General features: G+C 32.9%; 1 protein-coding gene and 1 non-coding gene across 2 annotated transcripts in view; both read left to right on the plus strand.

Moving 5' to 3' along the window:
- Mitf (transcription factor Mitf) overlaps positions 1 to 26,240 on the plus strand; it is a 92,392-nt gene that overhangs the window by 8,508 nt on the left and 57,644 nt on the right. The gene's annotated exons all lie outside the window — the stretch shown is intronic.
- On the plus strand, positions 11,676 to 11,868 carry LOC111643872 (U2 spliceosomal RNA). Its single transcript, XR_016293280.1, has one exon. It is a non-coding gene; the product is annotated as a U2 spliceosomal RNA (small nuclear RNA).

Raw genomic sequence — 26,240 nt, forward strand, 5'->3', positions numbered from 1 at the left:
TACTTACAAAAATATTTTTACTAATCATTACAGTTATTTTATTTTTATGTTTCATTGTAGGGGAAAGAAAAAATTTTTACACAGGTTTATTTGTTTTTCTTTTTTTCTGAAAAACCAATCATTTCATGATGTTTGTACTATTTTACGTGATGTATCTTTTTTTTTAAATGTACTCTTTTAGTTTTAATTTACTACAGTATAGGTAAAGGTGATATTCGATTATCGATTCCTGTCTCTACTATGAAGGGTCTAAGTGATGATATTATATAAATAAAGTTTGTGTAATTATCAAGCACATCTTAAAAAAAAAAATCGAGTTGTTGAGTACATGACTCTGTAAAATTTTCTTATAAATCACACTGTTAATTCAATGTTGTGTAATGATGACTGAAACCCTCGATAATTGGGACAGGGCTCGATGATTGGGTCATCTACCCTTGATTCTGAATTTTTTAATTTATTTAAGTTTGAATCAGGAGGTTAAGTCTAGATCAAAATTATAAGCAAAAAAAACTAAGAAAAAAAAAAAACCAAAATCACAATTTTGAGAACTATATTTTGGGACAAAAGCATTCTTTTTCTACCATCTAAGGTTAAATTTAAGAGCCAGAAACACGCTGTTTAGTACGAAAATGAGTATTTATCGATTTAAACTGTAAAAACGACAAAAGATGATCATAAAAAAAAACGGAAAAAAAAAAACGTAAACTGTTCGATAGTACGAAAAATCGTAAAGAAAAGTGAAAATATCAAATGCTAATAACCTATCGACGTGGTGTGAAACAACCAGCAGCCGCAATCAGTCCAGGTGAACATCGGGATCGACGAGGACCTGCAGATGATCCTTGAAATGGACCCGTCCATCGTGGACCGCGTGCCACCGTCCGGACCGGCATCAAATCACCATCGGACCACGACGCCACTTAGGACCACCACTCGACCGCAAGGCTGGTACTGCGGTCAATATATCTTTACGTGTGCTTTTTTTTTGCGTGCGTAGAAGTGAATATTATGCTTGAGCTTGTGTTTTCGTTTCGCACTAATATTTTTTGTACGTGATTTGCATGTACTTCAAGTTTCAGGGTTTTCGACACTTGTAAGTTTGATTTTTTTTTATTTGTGTGCCTACTACGTAGATTTTATTGTAAACTCAAGTTTCGAAAAGGTTGGTAATGCATGACCCTTAAATGATTTCTATTCAAACGAGTGTACCGTTTTGTGTTGTGATTATTTCCCAAAATTACGTATATTTCTACTGATTTGCTTCAGGAGTATCGTAAGAAAATCAAGCAAGCCGCTTTGGTTGATAAATCATTCAAATTATTTATAACCAATGTCAGAAAATTTCATTAAAAAAATTATCTTTACCAATATTTTCTTATTGTAATTATACGTTTTGCTCTACAAGTTACGAGTGTAAACATTTTGCGTACAATTAATTGAAAACAAAAAGCTCAATATCCGAATGGTTGTTTAAACAACCGACTCTTCCCGATGATAATACGAGTAGACGAACGTTTTTCCGAATGCAATCTCGCTTCGCCGGTGACTCAGTGATGATAAGTTCATTGCGCTCGTACCATTTAATTGCCTGATAAAAATAAACGAAGTGTGCGTTACACACGAGCCCAAGTATAAACCAACAAAATAACACTGCTGTTGTGCAATAAATTAATGAAAAGTACTTTATTAATTACGCAAATCGCGCCAACTTTTCAAAAATAACTCGAACGATTAGCTCGAAATGATTATTGACGTAAAAATCTGAGATAAGATAACGCCTCCTCGTATGAAGCAACGCAAATTTCATCGATAACGAAATAATCGATCATAAATCAGTCCAATGATTATCCAAGATGCGCCATGTCAAACTTTTTTTTTTTTTCTCATTCCTTATCTGACAATCGACTACAAAAACACAATGATCGTATACATATATATGCAAACGTCTCCCGAAAAAGCTCCATTCAAAGAGCTGTATGTATACATATGATACACTCTCTCAGCGACGCCACTTCTCATTCGCAACAGAAACACACGCACATATGTACATCGTCGCCAGCAGCACGACTATACATGTGTGTGTACCTCCTCTGCCGCGTAATGCCATATTCGAGCGGCCGAGAATTTATTCATCTCCGACGGGCAGCCATCCAAAAGTGCCAGCTGCCCCGAATATTTTCTCTTCATATATGCCCGCGCACGGCTTTATATATTTATTGTATACGTGTGTACGGTACGTACACATATTATATACTTTATATGAATTTTTTAATTTTTCTCTCTTTTTCTCGATACACTATGAGCGTATGTCTACTTTTACGCCTTTGACATTTTTTTTGCACAATTAAAAACATATACACACATGATTGCTCTAGCTTTTTTACAAATAAATTTAATAAAGATTTGAAAATTTACTCGTTCCATACTTTCTCGATAACGATAGGAACACACGCCTAAAACATCATAATGTGATAAAAAATAAAAACTCATGTGTTTATACATATGCTGTCGCACCAAAATTCTCGTTATTATTTTTAAGTTGTACAAAAGTTCTTCGTTATTATTAAACGAATAAAGTAGTAAGTACTGAACCCGTCTCCTCGCGCTGATTTTTTTACCATCCCAATAGCCATTGATTCATATAACACCGCTGACAAAACATCGGGCGCGTGCACAATGCCAAGGGGCTAATAAGCAAAAAGCGTGCACATAGCCCCCCCCCCTACCGAGCTAAGAAACAATATCGCATCCAAGTATAATGGCGACGACTTCTTCGGAACTTTGGGGCGTAAAGAGTCATAGCCGGAACTTAACAGGTGGGCGTATCTCTTGCTAATTTCAAAGAGCCTGTCTCTCTCTCTCGCACGGCTTTTCAAAAGTGTCGGGGATGAGAAAAAAAACTTGGTCCTCTCGTAAAAGAAAAGCTGGCAAACTTTTGTCGCTCCGGTCGGTAAAAAGCCTTTCACGCCCCCTCCCACCTCCCTCGCTTTGGCTTATCGCGCTCTTGTCGTGATTATTGTTATTAAGCAGCGTCGCGGGGAATATCGCCGGCATGTAGGGGGTTGTTTGCTTTTCATTCCGAGGGACGGGCTCTTTATGTTTTACTACTTTTGTTTTCAAAGGAATACGAATGCATCATGTACAGGAAAGTTTAATTTATACTTTTTTTGCTAGACAAAGCTGGAGTGTCGAGCAATTTCAGCTTCGATTGTATTTACAAGTGCATACGCGTGACTCGAGGCAAGAGATCCCCAGAAACATAGTTGCCCAGCGAGTTATACATATTAGACTCGTTAACGAGTGCGTCTGTACGTCGGAGAACGTACGCTGTACATTACGTATAATTAAGGTTTTTGTATTTTATACGCAAGGATGTTGGCTGCACAAGGAATTCGAGATCTATCAATTAGACACGATTCAGTATTGGCATTATGCCTCTACCACGTGACCTCAGTATATATATGACTAATATAGAGGCGAAATAACACAGGTCTTATGGGAGGAATCTTGTTTTTATTTTTTTTCGCACTTAAAAAGATATTGAGCTTAAAAAGATTGTTAATTCCATGTTACTGACATAATGAGAGTTACGTAGTTATTTTTTTCCTTTGGTGAATTCGTTCATGAAGGTTGAAACAGCGTTTTGAACGTATACGGAGTGCCGTTTAACCCTACTTTGAGCTGTTTGTTTCAGCTGTTGCTGCTGCTGCGCCACTGCTGCTGATGCTCAGAGGTAAACAAACAGCTCAAAGTAGGGTTATTGTTAATATAATTTTTCTTTGACTTTGAACTTTTTTCTTTTACAATTCTAAAAAAAAAAAAAAAAAAAATTTTCCAATAAAAAGATATGAACTCTCGACCTCCTGCACATGAGTCCTGTACCTTACCCACTCTGCTACGAGCACTGCCGTCTACGGAAATGATAGAATGAGTACTGTATTTATGCACGACGATCTCACGAAGTTCAACCATCGTGAGTACTGAACTATTTTTTTTATTTTTTTTTTTATTCGTTTTTCAAGTTTTTGTTTAGTGAACTACATGAATGCAGTACTAACGTTTATAGATCTTCGTTCTTCCTACGGGTCTGGCGACCCCCTTGTTACCTGAGAAATTGTGTTTTTATACTCATGTCATGTTTAAAGAACTTCGTTCTTACCGTGGGTCCCATGACCCATTTATCCCCCCTGGTTTGTTGTTTTTTATTTTTTTTATTTTTTTAAATATTTTTTTCTTTATTTTTTTTCTAAAGTCTGGTATACATCTGTTGATCCACAATTTTTCAGTATATCTTTGAGAAATCAAGATTATACTGAAGAGTATTTGAATACTTTTTTGAAATACTTTGACACGGGTTTCTCATCTTTCTTACTTTTCAATGTATACTAAATGGTATAAATTTTGCCTTAATAATAAGTCAAGTGCATCATAAGTAGTAAAATTGAATAACCTTTTTAGCGCGTATCGTTACTCCTTACAAAAAAAATGTGATTCGTATTTCTAGATAATCTCTTTTTTTTCATTGAATGTGAATAATGTATCAGAACTTTTTTTTTAATTCGTAGTTTATTAAAATTCCTAGTCAGGTTGCAAATAAATTACTACAAAAAAAAATTATACATAATTTTAATAATGATTTGAAACTCAAATTTTTCTGTAACATCTGAATTGTATAATTGTTTACAGTGACGATCTATAAATTTATGATTTTTTTTAGAAAAACTTTGTATTGCAAATCATTTGAAGTAGTGCCCACAATTAATTTTTCTCAGGTCAGTGATTCATGTATTATAGTAAAAAGAATATCACCAGCATTTATTCCTCCCGAAAAGTGGGTAAATTTATCTAGGCAGCAAAAATACGTGAGTTGAAAATTTAAAAACATAATCTGCAATAAGGGTCATCGTTACCGCAAAGCATGGCATAATCATTCGCATGAAAAGCCTTTGGGATATTCTCGTTTTTCACGTGACTACAGCAATTTAAATTATGCCACATAAAAGATGCAATATTTGTGAATTACTTTTCTTTTTTTTTTTCTTTCGTGTACACTTGAGCTAAGAATTTCTTTCGTTAACTCCAGTCTCTTGGCCCACAGCAGCTTTTCAGGAAAACGCTAAAATAGGTAATCTGGCTTGCGAAAAATCTGTCATTCAACGCGAAAAAAATACGGAAAAAAAGCGTGCAAAGTGTTCTTTAACATTTCATTCTAGAGAAATATAGGTCTTTAGGGACCGAGTGTCCTTAGTGTTTCTTAAGATTTTTTTTCTCGCTTTTTTCTGGAATGCAAGCCATCTGGATTTAATGAGCAGACTCGGACTTCCGGCCGGTGAATGGAAAAATTGTCGTTTAATTAATTTTTGCCAACAACTTTTCTATAGCTTATACGTGTAAGCGTTCAAAACCAATTACGGAGAAAAAGCTTTTTTTTACACGTATATGACTCGAATATCATTTAAGTTCAAGCGTGAAATTTTTTGTTTCGTTTCATACTTTTTATTTATTTTGTCTCTGATTTTTTTGTCGCAGTAAGTCATAAATATTAAATAAAAAGGAAAACAATATTCTTTTACTTCTACATGTCTCAGTTATTTTTCAATCTCGTCAATAGGATAATTTTTTTCTGTTGTTTTGTTTAAAGATTCAATTCAATTTCAGAAGGGTTTAAAAAAAAAAACCTTCTGAGTCATTTTTTGGTAATTTTTTTGATGGTCCGCCAAAAGTGTCTCGCGTAAAAAAGACACCAAACGCAAGAAAGAACATACAGAGACAACCTCCTTTTTTCTTTTCATGGTGTTTTTATTACTACATTACTTAGCTCAGTTTTAAATCATAATTCATGAAATTCATTAAAAAATTTTAAACCATAGAAATAATCATTTTATATCTGTCCGATAATCAGCCACAAACTCATGACTTTGCAATTGATAAAATGTTATTCCTAAACATATGGAAAGTGCGACATGATGTCTGCTATACTAACAATTCTCGTACCAAATTGTCGCGTTTGTTTGCAGAGAAGAAAAAAAACTCGCGATTGTTTCGGAACACAATGACAGCTGCAAACGTCAAGTACTTATACGTGCTTCGGATGTACATCTCCAGAAGATTACGCATTGAAAACTACTACATCTACGGTAAAAATAAACTGTAAAATTGTTGTGTGCAAAACTCGGTGCAAAAGGCCTTTATCTCTGTACATCCTTGCCCTATACCGAATTGACATATTCATCATATGTAGGTCCACATGTTTGTCAACACAAGGGTGGCATTATTTTTGTTAGTGCCATTTTTTACTCCTTAACGTGAAGCAACTACTTAACTGATGTGTCATAGATATATAGTGTTACATGCAAGTCAAGAGATGGCATGTACATATGCATAGCAATACAGCCATACAGAGGCATAATAGAACTTGTTCGAGGACCAAAATAGGGTTGAAAAAAGAATCCCAAAGGTACAGATACAAAGACGAAAGACCTTGTCTATGTGCACTTTGTTGCGAAATTCAAAGGGGGACTGGTCATCCGTAAGCCATACTCCTTGATTGTGGAAGTGTGCTGCGTGTTTTGCTGGGATTGTTGAAATTGACGATTCGATAAGAATGTTTTTTCGTCTAGTTTATGAACTATGTGAGTTTAATTGAAGACGTAACGACAGCTGTTGACAATAGGCGGTGGCAGCAATTGATAGATACAAATTTGCGCGTATCGGTGGAGAGGAGCAGCCGAGTGTCACGCGTGTACGTCTAGAGTTTGTTGGAAATCAGGTCACCGAGATGACGTGGCTTAGTTTTACTTATAATTGTTTAAATTTGTTTTTTTTTTTTTTGTTTTTAAAAGAAAATTCATCCATTTTTTGGTGTACGAAGTTAATATTTTTGTAATGATCACTAAGAGAAACTGCTGTTTTTTTTTTTCGTTTTAAAAGAGTTAAAATTGGTTAAGCTCTTTTAGAGTTTGTTTATTAGATAAATATCTATAAAATATTTTTAGTAACGACTTATTTATTGCAGTAGGATTTAAAACCCACTTATCAATGTCTCAGAAAAATTATTGCGTTCAAAACAAAAATTGTTTTTTAGTAAAAAAAAAAAAAAAAGTACGTTAGTAAAATAAATTGACTCAAAATTGGTAGAAAACTGATATGGTTTACGAAACTACTGTACTATATTTGTTGCGCCAATTGATTATTCCTACTATTCTTTCAATATCATTTTTGAAAATTTTTTACATTTTTTCCGTATACAAAAAGATCAGTAGCTACATTTTTTAAAACCATCTTGATATTATCTTGTAAAATTTGGAAATAGATGAAAAAAAGTTTTTTTTCACATGCATATCGATGCTTTTTATTCATATTAGTACGATTAGATGTACAATAATTGCCATTATTATTTTAGACACTCCCGAAATTGTTAGCTGGTTGATCTTACACATCTGTAAACCCAAATTTGTGCCCACTATAGGTGACTCCGAGTGACTCTGTCCATTAACGGAATGAAAAAAAAAAAAAAACACGTGATCTAATGGGAAGATTTGAAATGACGCACTTGTCGCGTGGATCATTGACCGTTAAACTGACAGGCATGAGTGTGTAATAGTAGCGGTAGACGCAAGCTCAACGACACGCGAGACGGATGCTTCATTTTTGTCCAAAAATAAACCAAGTCGATGTGCTATTAGAAAAGAAATGGAAAAAAAATTTGGGAAATTTGAGCTCTTTTTATCAGAAATAGCTGCTGATGCGGAGTGTATAGCCTCCTGGGTAACGCAGGGCCTTCGATCTGTAAGGAGATACGCGACCACTTGCGCACGTAGTGACCCACTTGTATGTGTACCCGCGGCATACGTTCGTTTTCCTCGTCGTTTTCGGCGCGAATTGCGCAACAAGTAAGTACTTATGTAAACTCGTCTACGGCTAATTAAGCGAGTACGCAAATCTGCGCTCGTGTGTGTGGATATCCAAGTATCGATAATTAACAGCAGTTGTTGGTGCAAACTTGATGCACTACAGGTATATTATATTTACATGGTAATAGCTTCTTAGAACCTACAAGCGAACCTTTATTGTTTTTGCATGTAAGTTGAAAATTTTGGGCAATTACGTCCTTCTATCTTCAATTTTTTCAAGTGAATTCGCGGATGGTAATACATAGTTGTTTAGTTATTATAACGTGTAATGTGATTGCATATAATTCAAGATTACTTATAAAAATACTGTTTTCATTGACACATTATATGTTAAAAATTAAATATTTATTTTTATACTAAAATAAAAGAAATTTTTACAATTCAGATTTGTACACGTGTGTGTACTTGTATGCACGTGAAAATTATATGTATTGTGTACGTTATAAACTTAAGTTTTTGCTTCCAAAATTATTGTATACCAAACACAACTACTGTTTTTTATAAAATTAAATATTTTAATACAAATTAATATTCATTCATTGAAGATTGATTATGAACTACTTCATGACCATTTTTATACTTATGCAATAAATGAAAACTTTTACGAGTATTTTTACTTTTTAAACGTTAATTTTATTGAAGAGGAACACACAAAATCAATTGTTTACAGAGTACTTCAAATATTATTTTTTTAAATACTTTTGGCCTACTTAATTTATCAAAAAAATAATAAATTTACTCTTTTCCAGTGCGAGCATTCGCATATTGATGAATACTTCTTGTTTCTAGAAAACCTGTAAATTAATTAAGTCAAGTGTGTTGCAATTCCAAAACGCTAAGAAAATATTTTTAAAAATATAAACAATTGAATAAAAAGTATGCACAACTATACTCTCTGGTTTAAAGGGGGTTAATCTCGTGTAGGTCATAGCTTTGTGGCAAAAAGAAACACGTGTAGCAGCAGCTCTGATCCCTAAAGAAAAAGACGTTAAAAGTTTTAACGTCCTCCTTCTAAGTACCGTGTCATCGTCTTCCCTGTCGTTGCTTTTTCACTGACTCGCACTTACGCAGATATACGGAAAGACAAGCTCGATGGACGGGTAATTTTTTTTTCGTTTTTAATGGCGTTTAATCTCGTGAAAGGTAAATCCTCTTACTCGACCAGTTTGGTGGCTCCTTGATTAAAAAACCGGTGACCTGACGTTAGAAAGTCTGGTATTTAAAACTGTTTTAATGACAAGCGATTCGCAGTTTGAATTTTGTTGATACATTTTTTGTGCTCTTCGTTAATAAACATTATTTTATTTGTTTACTCAAGATCATACGAGGCCTCAGTAAGTTAGTTCATTACTTAAATTAAAAAAAAAGTTATAAAAAATAAGCAAATCATAAAAACACACTTTTCTGATAAAGGTTAAAATTTTTCGAAGTTCTTCTCAATCCTTAAAAAATCGTTTATAAACAATTTAAATCGCACAAAAATAATCAACTTTCTATGATTTAAGCACATTTATTAATCATACTTGATTTATATGCAAGTGAAAATTTTTTTCCCTCATTCATAAACCATTATACAATCTACCTGTCACTTAACCTTATAAAGCAACTCAATTAATTATTATAAACGACTCGAGTAATCTTCTACTTACATGCACATACTCGAACACATGTACAACAATGAAAGTGCCGTTCTACATGCATTAGCTATGTATATACATATATTATTTTTCCTTTACTTTTTATCGATCGATTTACCAGCAGAAAATCAGCATTACCAACGAGTGGTAAGAGAGTAAAACTAAAACATCTTAGAATCACTCCTCGCGTAGTGGTTGTGACGCTACCGAGGGTGTCTTTCGGCTTGTTTTCCCATGTTTCACCTATTGTTATGCATCACAGTGCTATCTTTTCGACCGTGGCATTGAATTCTTTTATTAGAACGGCCTTGACGCTTTGCTACTGCTGTCTTCAGCGACAAGTGCAGCTTTTGGCCCAGACTTGTACCAAAATAGATTGATGACTATTGACTTTTTTTTTCCTTTTTTCAACAAGTATCGCTTAGCGAGTTAAAAATATAGTTTTTTTTGTTATTTTTTTTAATTTTATTTTTTTTCAAAGGTACAACAAAACAAAAAGTACAGCATAAAAGCCTCGACATTTTTCGGCACAAAACCCTCGAGCGTCTAGTCCACTCGTTCAGTTCATAAAAAATTTACTTAGTCGTTATACTGTAACTGTAAGTTTAAAAGGTATGTTGAGCTACAGGTTTGTGGTTTGTTGTTGAAATTCCCGATTTTTATAAAAGGGATTACCAGCTTCAATGTACTGTTTACATTTTCAGACTGACAAATTAATGACTGTCTATTTCGTCCGTCTTAATGTTTACTTATTAATTTATTTATAATAATTTTTTTTTTTTTCAGCAATTGACACAAGAAAGCTACAGAGAGTAAAATATTCTTGTGAGATTTTACACACTTGTCAGCGCGTTGAATTTACAGCTTAATTTTTTTGCTCTGCAGCCAACGTACAATCATTTTACGTCTGTTTAGTCGAGTACATTTATGGAATTATACTGCAAATCAAAGTGAGTAATTTTAACCTATCACTTTAAAGTGTGAAATTTTCTGTAACACATTTTACTCACTTTTGTGTACATAATTTTACTCTTTATTAGTAGGTATTTATCATTCTCACAGAAAGTGTGTTAAAACAACTTTGTCTTAAAGCGTAATTTTACACTTTTTAAGAGTGTGTTTATCATTTACACACATGAAGTGTGTTACAACAATTTTTTGAAGTGTTTGAATGATAATTACACACTGAAAGTGTAAAATTACGCACATAAGAATGAGTAAAACGTGTTAAAAAGAATTACACACTCAAGAGGATTGAAATTACACTCTTAGATTTGCAGTGATATACTCAGGGGTGTATATTTATAAAAGAGAGTAATTTTTAACTACATGCTCTGAACGTGTACTTAACACACTTGGATTTATAGTGTACAGAGTTGTACCAAGTAACATTTGATTGTTCATGTTAGATGTCAATCTCACCTATTTTTTGTAAGTATACAATTTGTTTTGTTTTTTTTTGTTTGCCATCAATCCCTTTAAAATGATCAACCGAAATTCGCAATAAGGAATGCATAAAAAACGCTTTTTAATTATTTTTCGATTCAAAAGTTTGTTTGCAAAAACCATATCAGCTTTTTTTGTGATATTGTCCATTAATAAAAAGTTTCTTAAATCTTGTAAAAGACCATTTAACTGAACCGTTACCTATAACGAGTTTGTAAAAATTGTTAAATATATATAAATCCATAAGCGTACGTGTGTGCGAAATGCTTGTTCTACAAACATCGCTGACTAAACACTTACATTCTTTTTTGTTAATTATTGTTAAAAATAGATTATAATTGTTTAAAAAAGACTAGAATATTCTTACCAAAACAGTATTGCAGAATAGTTAACAAAAATTTATAAAAAAATCAAAAAAAAATTTTTTCATAAAAAAAAAGATTTTTTTCGCTTCGGATTCATAAAAAAGTTAAAACTTATAGTAAAGTGTTAAATAACTGAGTAAAATAGAGCTAGTAGTACTTGAGTCATTCAAATATAAGCGCCAGAATAGGAGAGGACCGAGCCGCTAGCCGCCGACGTCCACCGCTACGCTTCGCCCGCAGCGATTTTGCACTGCTCGCAAGTGTTGTGCAAGAACTAGCTTTATAAAGTCGACAAAAAACGTTCGTTTAGCATCGCTTCTCGGCCTTTTGGCTAAGATCAAAGTGTAGTATCTGTTCTTATCAGCTTGATATCTGATACGTCTCCCATTGGGGGACCAGAATATCGAACTGATTTTTGAAAACAGGCGGGACGTCTGGGGCTTGCTCCGGTCCTGCCACGGGTCGGCCATGCATTGCAGTACAGCAAGGATCGGCCCACACAATCTAATTAAACATAAACACCTCTTCCCTTGAGTAAAATGTACTCATAAACACCCTTAACAAGCAGTGAAAACTATAACGTGGAGTACCACATGCGTACGCGTATAAGCGCTACCTGCGGGCCTCGTTATAATACATTAAAGGCCTACTGCAGTCGGCTCGGTGGTACTTACCTACTACTGCACCATCAGAATTTACATTTTTTTTAAATTGTTAGTAGATTTATCCAAAGACTCCAGGGGATGAGGTATGTAATGATTATCCTGGGCACCAGGTGCTTAGAGGACGTTTGCTGTCGCGATATTTATGCTCAGCAACCCTATAAACCCCCGAATAATGAGTATGGAGAGATTATAAAATGAATTTCTTAAGAACTCCAGGGGATGATGATGATATTGTTCACCCTGGGCACTAGGTGATTCAGGGACGAATTTCAGAAACCCCGAAAACTTATCAGAAACAAGTTTCACCGATTATAGAACGAATATCCTGAAATATCTAGGAGACGACGTTAATACCGGTTACCCTGGGCACCAGGTTCCTCGAGGACGACTTTTGTTGTGATATTTGTGTTCAGTGACCCCAAAAACTTTACATCATTGAGTTTGGACCAATTATACAACAAATTTACTGAAAATTTCAGGAGACGACGATGATACGTTTTACCCTGGGCACCAGGTACCTTTGGACCAATTATTTATTTAACAAATTTCTTAAAAACTCCAGGAGACAAGATTTCCAACGCTTACATCCGCGTTTTACCATTTTTGCCATTTTTTGAGGCATTCGAGAAAAATATTTTTGTTCGATGTTATTACAATCGATTGGCTTTGTTAAATTCTTTAGAACATATTTTTTTCGTGATAGTCTGAATTTCGATTGCCGAAAACTTAATTAGATCCCACTCTACCGTATCTTTTGTAAGGCATTTAAATAAGAAGCTTAAAAAATTTAAAAAATACTATTTTGCTGTGAATAAAAATAGTGACCCCAACAGTTTTTAAAAACTAATACATTAAATATTTTTTATGTTTATTTTTACTTTTGAACTCTTGCACTTCAAGAATTCATTTTCTGCCATCAATAGAGAATTGACCTTTTTAGTAGATAAAAACATCTCAAATTTGTAAAAGTTACCATCTAATTTGATTTTTTATTATAATTTGTTTGCATAGAATTACAACATTTTTAGACGAGTGGTTCTTTTGTGAAATGATTATGAACAGATTAACATAAAACCTTGATGTATCATTTCTTAAGTTACACTACATTACACTATCCCTCAAAATTTTAGAGTAGGCTAACGAATGTAAACGCAAGAAAATTATCAATCAAAATTGAAATCCAAACATGTGCTTTTATGGCAACTAAGCATTCCTTTAGTGAAAGTTGTAGTTTAGTTATTTATTTACTGAACACAATTAAGGAAAAAAAGACTTACGCAATACGTAACATACTATTCTCTTGAAATACATACATGTTTACGGACTTAATCAAAAGATATTAAAACAAGCACAGCCATTCATTTTTGTTCCTTATGTTGAGAGCACAGTAAAGCATCAACTGCAGATCGCAGAATTACCTTTACGGTTTACTGTACAACGAGTAAAATTTAAACAAGTCCAAAAAGTATAATTCATCAAATAATAAAACCAATGGCTATTGCTGTTGTATATAATTTTTTATTATATCCCCTGACGACGTATGTAAAGTATTATTTGATTGTTCATATTAGATGTCAATCTCACCTAGTTTTAGTACGTATAAGTACATTTTTTTGTTTTTTTTTCAAGTTTGAACAAAAAACAATAAGGTTGAGTAATCGACAATCGAGCAGAATAAAAAATAACAGGAACCTGGAGATGTAGGACAGAGTCCCTATCTCAATCCAAACGCCCCTTTGCTCTCACTACACGATTAATTTTAAAATCGCTGCAATGACGAATGAGTTGACGGGGAGAAAAAAAACCGAACCCCGTGTCCCAATGTAAATAAACAAACGACACTTCCGTGTACCCGTCCCCTGTTACGCATCTGTCACCACCTCCTTCTTCTGAACTGGCTGGCTTTTGAGTCAGCAGACCGCACGGTGATTTTTCTTGGCTCGACTCCCGAAACGGGAACACCCGCTAAAGACCGAGGCGTAGCGCGCGAATTTCACTCGCATACACGCGCGCTTCCCTCGGTGAAAAAATTCTGAAAAAGATCAAATTGCGATGCTAAGACTTTTCGGTCGATAAAATCACTTGGACACTCGAAAAAAAAAAAAACAGTTTGGGATAATGAGTGAATGATTGGCATACATTTGTATCCAATAAATCACTCTAAAATTAAAATTCAAGTATAAACTGGCAGTGAATAAATGTTTAAGACTGTGTGAATTTTGTTTTTAAATTCTGAAAAAGTATATGTACCAACCGAATTGATAATTGTAATTTGAAAAAATCGTGCATTATATTCAAAAGGTTTATTGTGTATTTCCTTTTTTCAATAAAACCATACCAATTAATCAATAGAAACCTTGAAATCGATGATTTTCGTCTTTTCCACGCTTATTACACAAATTTTAATAACATTTCGTAAATAGTACCAAAATGAGCAATATATATATATATATTTTTTTTTTTTTAAATCATTTCTCTCTAAGGTAGCTAACAGAACAATGATGAAATCATTTAGAATCATTAAACAAGAAACAAAAAAAAAATAAAACAAGAAATTAAAAACAAACCAGGGGGTATAAATGGGTCATGGGACCCACGGTAAGAACGAAGTTCTTTAAACATGACATGAGTATAAAAACACAATTTCTCAGGTAACAAGGGGGTCGCCAGACCCGTAGAAAGAACGAAGCTCTATAAACGTTAGTACTGCATTTATGTAGTTCACTAAACAAAAACTTGAAAAACGAATTAAAGAAAAAAATTAAAAAAATAGTTCAGTACTCACGATGGTTAAACTTCGTGAGTACTGTATTTATGCACGCCGTTCTCACGAAGTTCAACCATCGTGAGTACTGAACTATTTTTTTAATTTTTTTCTTTAATTCGTTTTTCAAGTTTTTGTTTAGTGAACTACATAAATGCAGTACTAACGTTTATAGAGCTTCGTTCTTTCTACGGGTCTGGCGACCCCCTTGTTACCTGAGAAATTGTGTTTTTATACTCATGTCATGTTTAAAGAACTTCGTTCTTACCGTGGGTCCCATGACCCATTTATACCCCCTGGTTTGTTTTTAATTTCTTGTTTTATTTTTTTTTTGTTTCTTGTTTTAATTTTTTTTTGATATTTCATTTTAATACATTTTTTTCATTTTTTTGTATTTCCTTCATTTAATTCCTTTTTTTATTTTCATATTTAATCTTTTTTTTTCACTCCCTTTTTTATTTTATTTTTTTTTATTCCGTTGTATTTATTCATGTCTTTTGTAATTTTATTTCATTTTATTTTCATATTTCATTTCATTAATTTTTTTTGAAATTTTTTTTTTCACTTATTTTTTTGCGATTTTATAGCTTATTAATGCAATTTTTATTTTATTTTCATATAATTACTCAATGACATTGTGCCATTATTTGTTTATCAAATTCAAAATAAGTACCCTTAAAAACCATGAAAATGATATGAAACTCGAATTATGTTTATATAATGATCTTACATAATTCATTTATAATTGATTTACTTTGAATTACTTTATTTATATAATTATGTGATAATGTAACATAATTTGTTTATCGAATTCGAAATAAGCGCCTCTAAAAACCATTGATACATTCTTCAACTCTATTCCACATGTTTTTTTTTTTTTTTTTTTTTTTTTTTTTTTTTTTTTTTTTTTTTAATCAAGTATTTAGAAAACAAATACAAATATAATTTATCATGATTCGAATGAATTATCAGTGAATGCATGTAAAAATGGAATGTTATAGTTACGAACCACACCATGAGTACAAAAAATCAAGTTTCTATAGTCGGCAGCGCTCGTAGCAGAGTGGGCTAGGTACTGGACCTCACATTCAGGAGGTCGAAGGTTCAAAACTCTTTATTGGAAAATGTTTTTTTTTTTTTTTTTTTTTTTTTTTTTTTTTTTTTTTTTTAAGAATTGTAAAAGAAAAAAATTCAAAGTGAAATAAAAATTATTGTGAGAAAATAAAATTGGGAGTGTGAGGGAGAATGGTGGGCAAAGGTGTGTGGAAGAGTAACACGGCACGGTTGGCCAATATACATATATAGTGGGGAGAGGGGAAGTGTATAGAGAATAGTCGGTGAGGGGGACGGGGTAAGGGGGGGAAACTTGAGAGGAAAAGTAAACCACTTTCGTTTCAAAAAAAAAAAATCTGTCGGTTTTAAAATTCCAGCCCCCCGAGTAACGCGACATAAAGAACTTCGTTCTAAAAATCCTTGTAAAGTTTGAAATCATATGAGCTCCCCCGATGTAAGAGTGAATAGTTCCTCGAACAAGGGCATAATGTATAAAACGCGAGGGCGCATCAGCGCTGATGGGGAAGTCGCAAGCGTTTGTTCAAGGATTACGCGGTAATGAGCACAACTTGCCATCAGGGGCAGGTGGGGGGGGGCTGACTTGATAATAAAGTAGTTCGAACTTCGAATCGTCTCGGGCGAAGAAACGAACTTCCGTCCATATAAGCGCGTCTATAGATAAGTTAGCTCGCGAGAGTAGTTGGATAAGTCGACTTATGGGTGATGAATTTCGCGACAACGATCTAATTTCGCGTGGGTATTCCGCAGACTTATGAAATTTTAACTTTGACAAATAACTTTCGATGATTTTCTAATTAGAATGAAATGCAAACAAATGTTTCGATTTCGGTGGTGCTCCCGCAAAGTGTACAGAGAGTCATTTTAGCTTCCTCACATGGCACCCCAACTCTCATAATTGCACCGAAAATAAGAAAAACGTCAGCGTATCCCACACTTCGTACAAGCAAGCTCATCCGTATGCACGAGTATAGTTTATATACAAGTACTCGAAATTGCGAGGCGAGAGCATCCCTCGACACGAGAAAATGATAGATAACGTGCGGGCGTAGCGATTTTATTGACAGAAGCTGTGCTACACCACCACCGCGATAACATTGGGAAAATTTTCAAGCATGAAACCAACATATACACATACTTACAAGTAGGGTGTATACACTGTGTAGTAGAGAAAGACGCGGGTGGGTAAACCTATATTCTCTTTTCAGTGTACCTGCACTAGAACGAACGGGAACGGTGAAGACGAGAGCATAGGAAAACAAATATCGAGATTGAAAAGTAATTTCGGAGACTATATGCTGTCTCTGTGAGTTTACGTATTGGCCTCGTTGTGGTTTATGAACGTATGGCCTACAACTCGAGACCATTTTAAATTAATGGTTGTTGGGGGCGTAGACAAATTGGTTCCCAAATTTATAAAAAAAAGTCAAATTGGCTCCCACTGTTCATTGAATCATTAAGGCTTATGATCAAATTGGTTTCCGAATCATTAAAGCACATTGTCAAATTCGTTCCCATACATCTAAAATATATATTGCATTAGAATATCGAGTAGTACAGCATCTTTGTTGAAGTTACGTCAATATTAGCATAACGATGAAATTTTGAATCAACGCAACGTAAAGGAAATATGAGCACCTATAATATTTAGAAAAAGAACAGGTCATTGAATTTGAGAGCAGCCGATCACACTTAACTGTCGATCGACAAAATATCAACAAATGTTTATACGAATAATTTTATCGCAAGTAAGCTGTCCATCTATTCAGTCGTGATATATTGTGTGTAAAAGTCGTATTTTTATCATAGTATTTTTTTTACTCGTTCTAATATTTGACAATGGAGTGTTTGTTGAGTGAAAGGGGTAAAACTCTGCCGTATGTTGATAACTATACTTCTAGATTTAAAAAAAAGTCTAAAAAGTAATCTTTAACGTTGGACGAGCACTACTAATGATCGTAAATCCTTTCATGCACATCTAAATAAAATGTTTTATGCACCGAATCCAAACATTTTTGAATTTGTAAAAGAGTTGAAATCTGAGCAATGTTAAGCATATATCAAGATATGAATTAAAAAACGTGAATGAAAAGAGACTGTAGACAAGGAAAAATTTTTAAGAAACAATATGTTATTGTATCAAACAGGTTTCACAACTTGCTCTGAATTTATTAATTAAGTCTCAAGAATATTTTAACTAGTTTCTCAAACTTTGATTTTTTCAAACAGTGGTCTATATGTTTTTTAAACATACCAGGATTTAAATGGCTGCCAGTCCAAAGCCTGGAAAAAGTGTGATGAGAGAAATATAGTATCAACACCTTTTGAGTTCTGTATGTAAGTGAATTTTTTTATAAAAAAGATAAAAATGTCATGGACGAGAAAAACGTTTCTTTATTGGACTACTACTCATAATTACACTTAGAATTGAGTAATGTCGCTTTTAGTATGAATTGTATTAGCATTCGTGTACACATGAAATTTTGAAAATTAAAAAAAAAAATTAAACCTTATACGTTGCTTAAAAATATGTTTGTTCTGAAAAAACTAATTATTTAGTTAACCTTCAAAAATTACGAAACGCATTCTAATTATTATTAACGGATGGTGAGAAAAGCGTAAAGGGGGAAGCCTTTTAGTAAAAAAAAATACTAATGTATTTGACGAAAAATGTGACTTTTTGTTTCGATTTATTTGTAGTTTATATGCAGTTTTATTTAATATGAGAAAAGTTTTAATTAACGATGGATAAGAAAAATAGAACATCTGTTTCAAATAGTTTGATAAAACGTATTTGTATGGCCGGAGCCTCCTAGTAACTAAAAATACCAATGTATTTTATGAACAATATACTTTTTTTTTGTTTCTTTTATCTTAAGTTTATATGAATTTTTTTTTAAATTTATTTAAAATGAAATAAGTTTTAATGAACCAAGATGGTTGAGGGCAATTACAAATTTGTCTCAAAGAGTTTTATAAAATGTAATTGTATGTGTCATAAGTTACCTGAAATACAATTATAATTTAAAGAAAGTATGTTATGAAAAGGCAAGCACTAAGAAAGTAATTATTAAGAAATTGTAATTTCTGTACACTGGAGGCGGTCTAATTTTGTAAATTATATTGTATTATTTAAGTAGATGATATTCTGTTCTTTAATTGCTTTAAATTCCAATGAGAATTGAAGAAACGAGTTATATGGTTTTTAAGGATATCTGATGAAGTGTGATATTATAAATGTGGTGTGGAAAGGGAGAGAGTCCGCGAGATTCATCGATAGCGTATTATTGGATGTATTGGATCGTTATCGATCGTCGAGTCAATGTTGATTCCGCTGTTTGCTGTACCTGGTGGGGATTTAGATAAGTTGTGAACTACTACGGCAACAGTAGTGTTCTATATTATCGACTGTATGGTCATAGTCGTACACAGTATTGTATTAATACCTATTAGTCCGTGTCGTAATCTGGAATTCGTGGGAGAAATTATTTGGATAGGATTTTTTTGCATGATCTTACGCAAAATGATCACCTAAAAACGAATTTGCATGTTGCCAGGCTTCAAAGTTGTAGGAAAAATGTTTAAACAAAATTTTTTAAACAAATTAAAAATATTGTTTATTTTGCCCTGAAAAAAATTTTTTTAGCTTTTTTGGACAATTCTAAACAAAAAAGATGTCTTGAAAATTTTCTCTAAAATCAATACTTTTCGAGATATTAATTGTACAAAGTTTAAAAAACCGTGAAAATCGCCACTTTCAAGTATGAAAAATAACAATAAAAATTAAAAATTTTGATGTTGCTAAAGTTCTCAAATATTCTTCAAACATCCTTTGACAAAATCCGAAGGCGTTACCGGATATTGTTTTATTGCAAACCCTTCATTTTTAATTTACAATTAAGCGTGTGAAGGCTTAACTTAAAATAATTTTTTTTATTTAAATACATGTATGTTTATACAGCAACAGTTAGGTTAACCTCATTTTTCATCAATATGAAAGATTGTATAATTATTTTTATTCCCACAATTACTGTAGAAGAATAATATACTTACCATTAAAATCAAATATGAGCGCCAGTAAATTCCGTGTACTCCTCGTGAGTGGGAAAGAGACGGAGCATGAGAGCCGCGGCCAGCAGCGGCCGACCGTAACGATGCACACGCTTGATTGTAAATTTAAAATGAAGGGTTTGCAATAAAACAATATCCGGAAACGCCTTCGGATTTTGTCAAAGGATGTTTGAAGAATATTTGAGAACTTTAGCAACATCAAAATTTTTAATTTTTATTGTTATTTTTCATACTTGAAAGTGGCGATTTTCACGGTTTTTTAAACTTTGTACAATTAATATCTCGAAAAGTATTGATTTTAGAGAAAATTTGCAAGACATCTTTTTTGTTTAGAATTGTCCAAAAAAGCTAAAAAAATTTTTTTCAGGGCAAAATAAACAATATTTTTAATTTGTTTAAAAAATTTTGTTTAAACATTTTTCCTACAACTTTGAAGCCTGGCAACATGCAAATTCGTTTTTAGGTGATCATTTTGCGTAAGATCATGCAAAAAAATCCTATCCAAATAATTTCTCCCACGAATTCCAGATTACGACCCGGACTATATGCATATAACGGTATGGGTACTGATGATGGAAATCTTCGTTATTTATTAAGCATGACCATTATTCCAAAGTACTTTACAGTTTTACTAGGGCAAAAACATGCAAATATACAGAGTGAGAGAATGATTACGGATTGTGAGAGACAATGGAATGCGAGATGGAACTTTTATCTCTCTCGCATTGTCCCTCCATACCTCCATTACTTTATGATTTCAAAGAAGGTAAGTATACTTAAGTGACATAAAACTGTAGAATGTGACTACTAATAATGGAATGTACAGCAAGATTGAATTAATAATCGTTATTTTTTAAACATGTAATCACTATTAAAAATCCAAATATTTCATTAAAAAAAATAAATAAATAAATAATGCCATAGAAACATGGTACATAGGTATAATACAATGGTAACTTTAAAATAAATTGCATTGTTTGCTTTTCAATTACATTGTAAAACTAAAGTAGTTCATTAAAGTACAACATTAAATAGCTTCTGCATGTTTCGAGACGTATCATGTCTTCTGAAATGCACGCAACTTAATGAAAATACATATTTCAGCGTGACTCTTCAAAAATGTTATACAGAATGTTCTTATATTTTTTTAAATGTATCAATTTGACTAGTCATAGTTAGATAAATTTTTTAAAAAAATATTGTGTATTTATCTGAATGTTACATTAATTAAATAAAATCTTTATCATTTTTAACAGTATTGGAAATGTTTTTACTCGATACATGTATATTTTAATGGACAAAACATCATTCATACAGATCCTAGAACACTTCGTCGTTGCAACATGGGATGTATCCTACAAAAGTACAGGTGTTAATACATAATTAACTCCTCGAAAATCGTGAATCGCACAAATGTAAAATTTTGATTTGTTATTCTAAATACAATGTTGATTTGCATAAATTTTTAAAGGGGTTCCTTAGATTTTTTATTTCTGTGATAAAATCCTTTTAGAATAAATAACCGAAATTTGCAATAAGCAATGCATTAAAAACGCTTTTTAACTATTTTTCCATTCAAAAGTTTATTTGCAAAAATCTTATCAGCTTTTTTTGTGATAGTGTCCATTAATAAAAAGTTTCTTAAATCTTGCAAAAGAGCATTTAGCTGAAACATTAGCTATTACGAGCTTATGAAAATTATTTAATATATAAATCCATAAGCGTACGTGTGTGCGAAATGCTTGTTCTACAAACATCGCTGACTAAACATTTAAAAAAACATTTTGAAGAATACAAATTTTCTTTCTCTTTATTTATGTCAGATCGGATACAGTTTTCCGGCTTGTTCCTTCTCTCTTACACACATTTTTAAATATAACATTTTAGTATTATGTGAATTCATAACTGAAGTACTGAATAAATGATTACATTTTTTAATTTTCACTTATAATCATAAGATTTATAACTGATGTATTTTTAAACTCTATATTGTTCATAGCATTAGTAAAGTAATGCTACTGGGCCATTATAATTATTGCACGGTTTTTCTCATACTGTCATAGCTAACTTAAAATATTTATAAAAATAACAGTAAATAGTTTAATATTTACTCCAAATCACATCGTGTGTAGCAAAATCAGAAAAAAAAAAAAAAATTTAATTGCCATATTATAGACTTGAACCAAAATGCAAAACAAGTGGCGACGCGCGAGCTTTTAACTCTGACCACGCCGCCAACAATGTGTAGGAGCCGTAGCAGTTCTATAAGCTTAAGTAGAGCGTGCAATGGTGCGGCATAAGGCAGTTTTTAAAAAGTACCCTGTATGTAGTTGGAGTACAGTGAAAAAGTGTTAAAATTAAAAGTTTTTTAATGCGCTCCCCTGTGCTCGCGATGTTAAGGCGTTAATCGAGGCGTTCGCAGGTGGAAATTTAACTGTTTAAACCTTATTATTCATGACATTTAAATATTTCGTATGCTTTAAGTGTGTCTTCCTCGATAATCAAAAGTATTATTTGCGTAATATTTATGATACATGAAATCTAAAGCTTACCGGGTTATGTAGTATGTAATGTTCAATTTTTGTACTGTTTAATTAACAAACGATAGTTTTTTTCCCACTTCAACTAATTATTAAATTGTTGTAAGTGGCCAGGAGGCATCAGAGACCTTTACACGGCACCAAGCGCATGAGCCACTTCAATGCAAAGTTAAAGTATAGCGATACATTTGGTGGTTGTGAGGATCACAATAGGCACACGGCTCTACATTAAAACCTATTAAATTTCCTTTCCCAGTACACTAAGATATGGCGGCGTGGTCAGAGTTAAAAGCTCGCACGCTGCCGCTGGTTTTGCTTTTTCATTCGAAACTCGTTTGCAATCTTTTTTTTTTTAAATTTTTTTAATAACTTATCTTTTTATACTTATCCATTTAAGTATTTATGTACAAAAATTTCTTTTATTATTAAAAAAGTGCATATTATTGTGACTGGTTCATTTTTTCAAAAATGCAATAATGTCTAGGATAAAGTTTTTAGAATTTCCATTAGAAATTTTGTCTGTAATATTACTGTACTAATAACATTATTTCTTCACCTGAGTCAAAGAACATCTCTACAATGTTTTTGAAGTATTACTAATCTCCAATTTCTTTGGAAGAACATCTCATCCTAAAAGAACTGAATAATATTTACGAGATAAGATGTTCTTTACTCAGCTGACCATTTGAAAGTTAAAAATTATCTACGTAGTTATGTAGATCGGTAGAAAATAAATTTTTTTTGGGGAGTATTATTTTCACGAGTTTGATATAATTAATTTTTTTTAGTTATCAATGTTTAGTTTCAATTTGAAGGAATCATGAAAAATATATAGAAAAAAAAAAAAAAAAAACAGAATTACTTTGATTTAAATAATACATGCAGAAAATACAAATAATTTTCACAAAAAGGATACAAAGTTTGTCCCGCAAAATCATTTGTAGATGCTGGCACAGCCATTGGCCTGCAAGTGAAATGTATACGAAAATACACCGATTTTTTACAGTGAAATATCAAATAAAAAAGATTCAACAAACCGAAGATAATTTGCAATTTCCAAAAGTCACCTTACGTCGAATAGCTATCGACCTCGAATATATTATGTGTATATTTCTTGACAACCAATAAGTAGTAGCGAAAACAATGATCAGGCAGCTCCGATAGCTACGTGCACGCATAATGCACAATGAAACCCAACGAGCAAAAATAAAGGAACGAAATGGAAAGAAAAAAAAAACGAACGAGTCATGAAATAATAGAGATGTTTCGTGTATTCTTTATGTGCACATGCGTCCCTGCGGGAATTGCTGTCGCTCAACTTTTAATTTTGCCGCAGCCATGCTTGCGCATCAATGAGTGATTATTTTGTATAGCTGCAGACACGCGTTGGAAACTTATGCAAATATACACTTATGAGCTTCAAAATGAGAATTTTTCTGGCTCCGATTTCGAACATGTTGGATGATTAATTTTCAGGAACACGGAGAGGGGTGGGTAATTTTATAGCTGCATTATTTTTCGCGGAAATCGAATTATCCGTTATATTAAGAGTTTTTATAATTTATTTTTTGTTAATTGTGATTTAGTTATTCTATGATTTTAGAATAAGTAAGTGATCAATTTTTCAAACAGGAATTATGTCTCACCTATGAAATGTGTTGTGTCCATAAATTTTTTATAAGTGTATTTCTTAAAATGTAGATCCAGAGAGACTAGATTGCATCTCAAATATTTTTATGGCAAGTTGAAATTTATTAATATAAAATGGTATGTAATGATTTTCATTTAAAGATCAATAAATCAGGACTGGGTGGCCATGGCACTCACATCCCTTACAGCCAAGCTCTATCCCTATTATCGAGGGTCTGAGTTATAATATTATATGAATGAAGTTTGTGTAATTATTTAAACTATTTTTAATAAAAATTCGAGCCATTGAGTACTTTCACCAGTGAAAAACTAAAATTTGCTCATAAATCACACTCTATTAATTAGTTATATGAAACCCTCGATAATTGGGCCATCTACCCCTAAATAATAATAATATAAATTCAATAAATAGTGTAACTCTGATGTAAAATGAATAAAAATAATTTTTCGAAATACTCTAGCTAGGAGCCCTTTAAAATTAAAATGAAAGTATTTTTAAAGCACAGCTGCAGGACAATAAGGTAAAGTACCCTGTATTCGGACAAAAGTGTTGTTCGGACCTATATCCGGACAGCAGCGATAATTACATGATTTTTTTACAATTTCTGAATGAAAAAAATTTATTTGTAATCTACAGTATCGAATTGATTTAGGATAGTTACAACATACGTCGAATTAATTTGATAATTCATTAAAAAAAATGTTTTTTCTTGCAAATCGAGGTTTTTTGTGTTTGGCTGCTGTCCGGAAATTAGATACTACGGTTCAAACTGTACCCCATATTCGGACACACACATAATCCAGCAATTCACTTGCTTACAAGTGCAAAGAAATGGTTATACTATGTAGTAAAATACAATAATAATTTGTTTTTTGCATTTGTTTAACAAATTAAAGCCATTAAAGTAAAATATAACTGTATATAAAGATCTGCCATAACCTCATTTTCTCAATGTTCACGACTGTCCGGATTATGGTCCCTACGTCGTAACGGGATCTATATTCGGACTATTTAGAAATGCATTGTCCGAATATAGGGGTTTTGAGACTGAATCTTTATAATTATTTTAAACAATGATCACACCGTCACAAAGAACTTTTTTTTTTTTTAAGTGACAGAAAAATTACTTTATTATCTATATGTCAACCGTCTTTTTCGCAAAAACAGCTAATTTCTTTGTGAATTTAGAAATAGTGGATTACCTAAAATTATGTGTCCGAATAGAGGGTACTTTACCTTAGTTTTTTTCTTTCACGCACATTAAAAAATGATGAGATTGTCGTTATTGTAAGATAATTATAGCATGGTACATCTGTTTACTGATTTGTTAGAAAATATAAATATGTATAATACATAATTTATAAAAACACTCTTTTCCACAGGAGTTACTACGCTTTAACCAGGACTACCCTTCCATCTTTCGAGCCCAAAAAAAAGCCCCGATGGCTCTTCTGTGACAGAAATTACAATTTTTTTTTTCTTTTTTTTTTTAATACTACAACTTATTTGTTACATTCTTGAACATTTTTTCATACCCCTGAAAGCATTGGAAAGACAAAAATCAGTCTCCCAAAACTGCGCTTTGAAAAAAAAATTATTTTCAACTTTGGAGCACCCTTGACTCAAATTTTTAAATAAAATTCACATCCAAGACAACTCAACGCATCCATCATACGTATACGCATACGCTCTGCATACGTCCCATTAAATTTTCAATTAACTCCCTCAACTACTCACAGAATTTGAGGCGACGCAAAGCTAACACGCGTATTACCAACCAGGCGACGTTCGCGTCTTCGCATTGACGCGCGCCAGAGATATCACGTGGCCTACATGTATGTATCGCAATAGGTACACACGTATTATCTGTCGCACAGAAGGTGTAAACAGACGGCGTCGGAAGTCGGAATCTCTCGGTAGTCGGTATACTACCACCTGCGCACATAAGTGCATCTAGGCCGACGGCCGACGGGTTCTCCTGGATGTGTGCGCGCCAGATGGTAGGCTTTGCAATTGCAACAACAATGAACACGTATATGTATATGTAGAGCTCATACGAGTGCAGCGTGTCGGGTGTGGATGTGTTCATTATAATATGGAGGTTCGAAGGAGCC

The sequence above is a fragment of the Copidosoma floridanum genome, unplaced genomic scaffold, assembly GCF_036245765.1.
Source record: "Copidosoma floridanum isolate Cflo_tuat_1 unplaced genomic scaffold, Cflo_Japanese_pri ptg000025l, whole genome shotgun sequence".
Lineage (NCBI taxonomy): Eukaryota > Metazoa > Arthropoda > Insecta > Hymenoptera > Encyrtidae > Copidosoma > Copidosoma floridanum.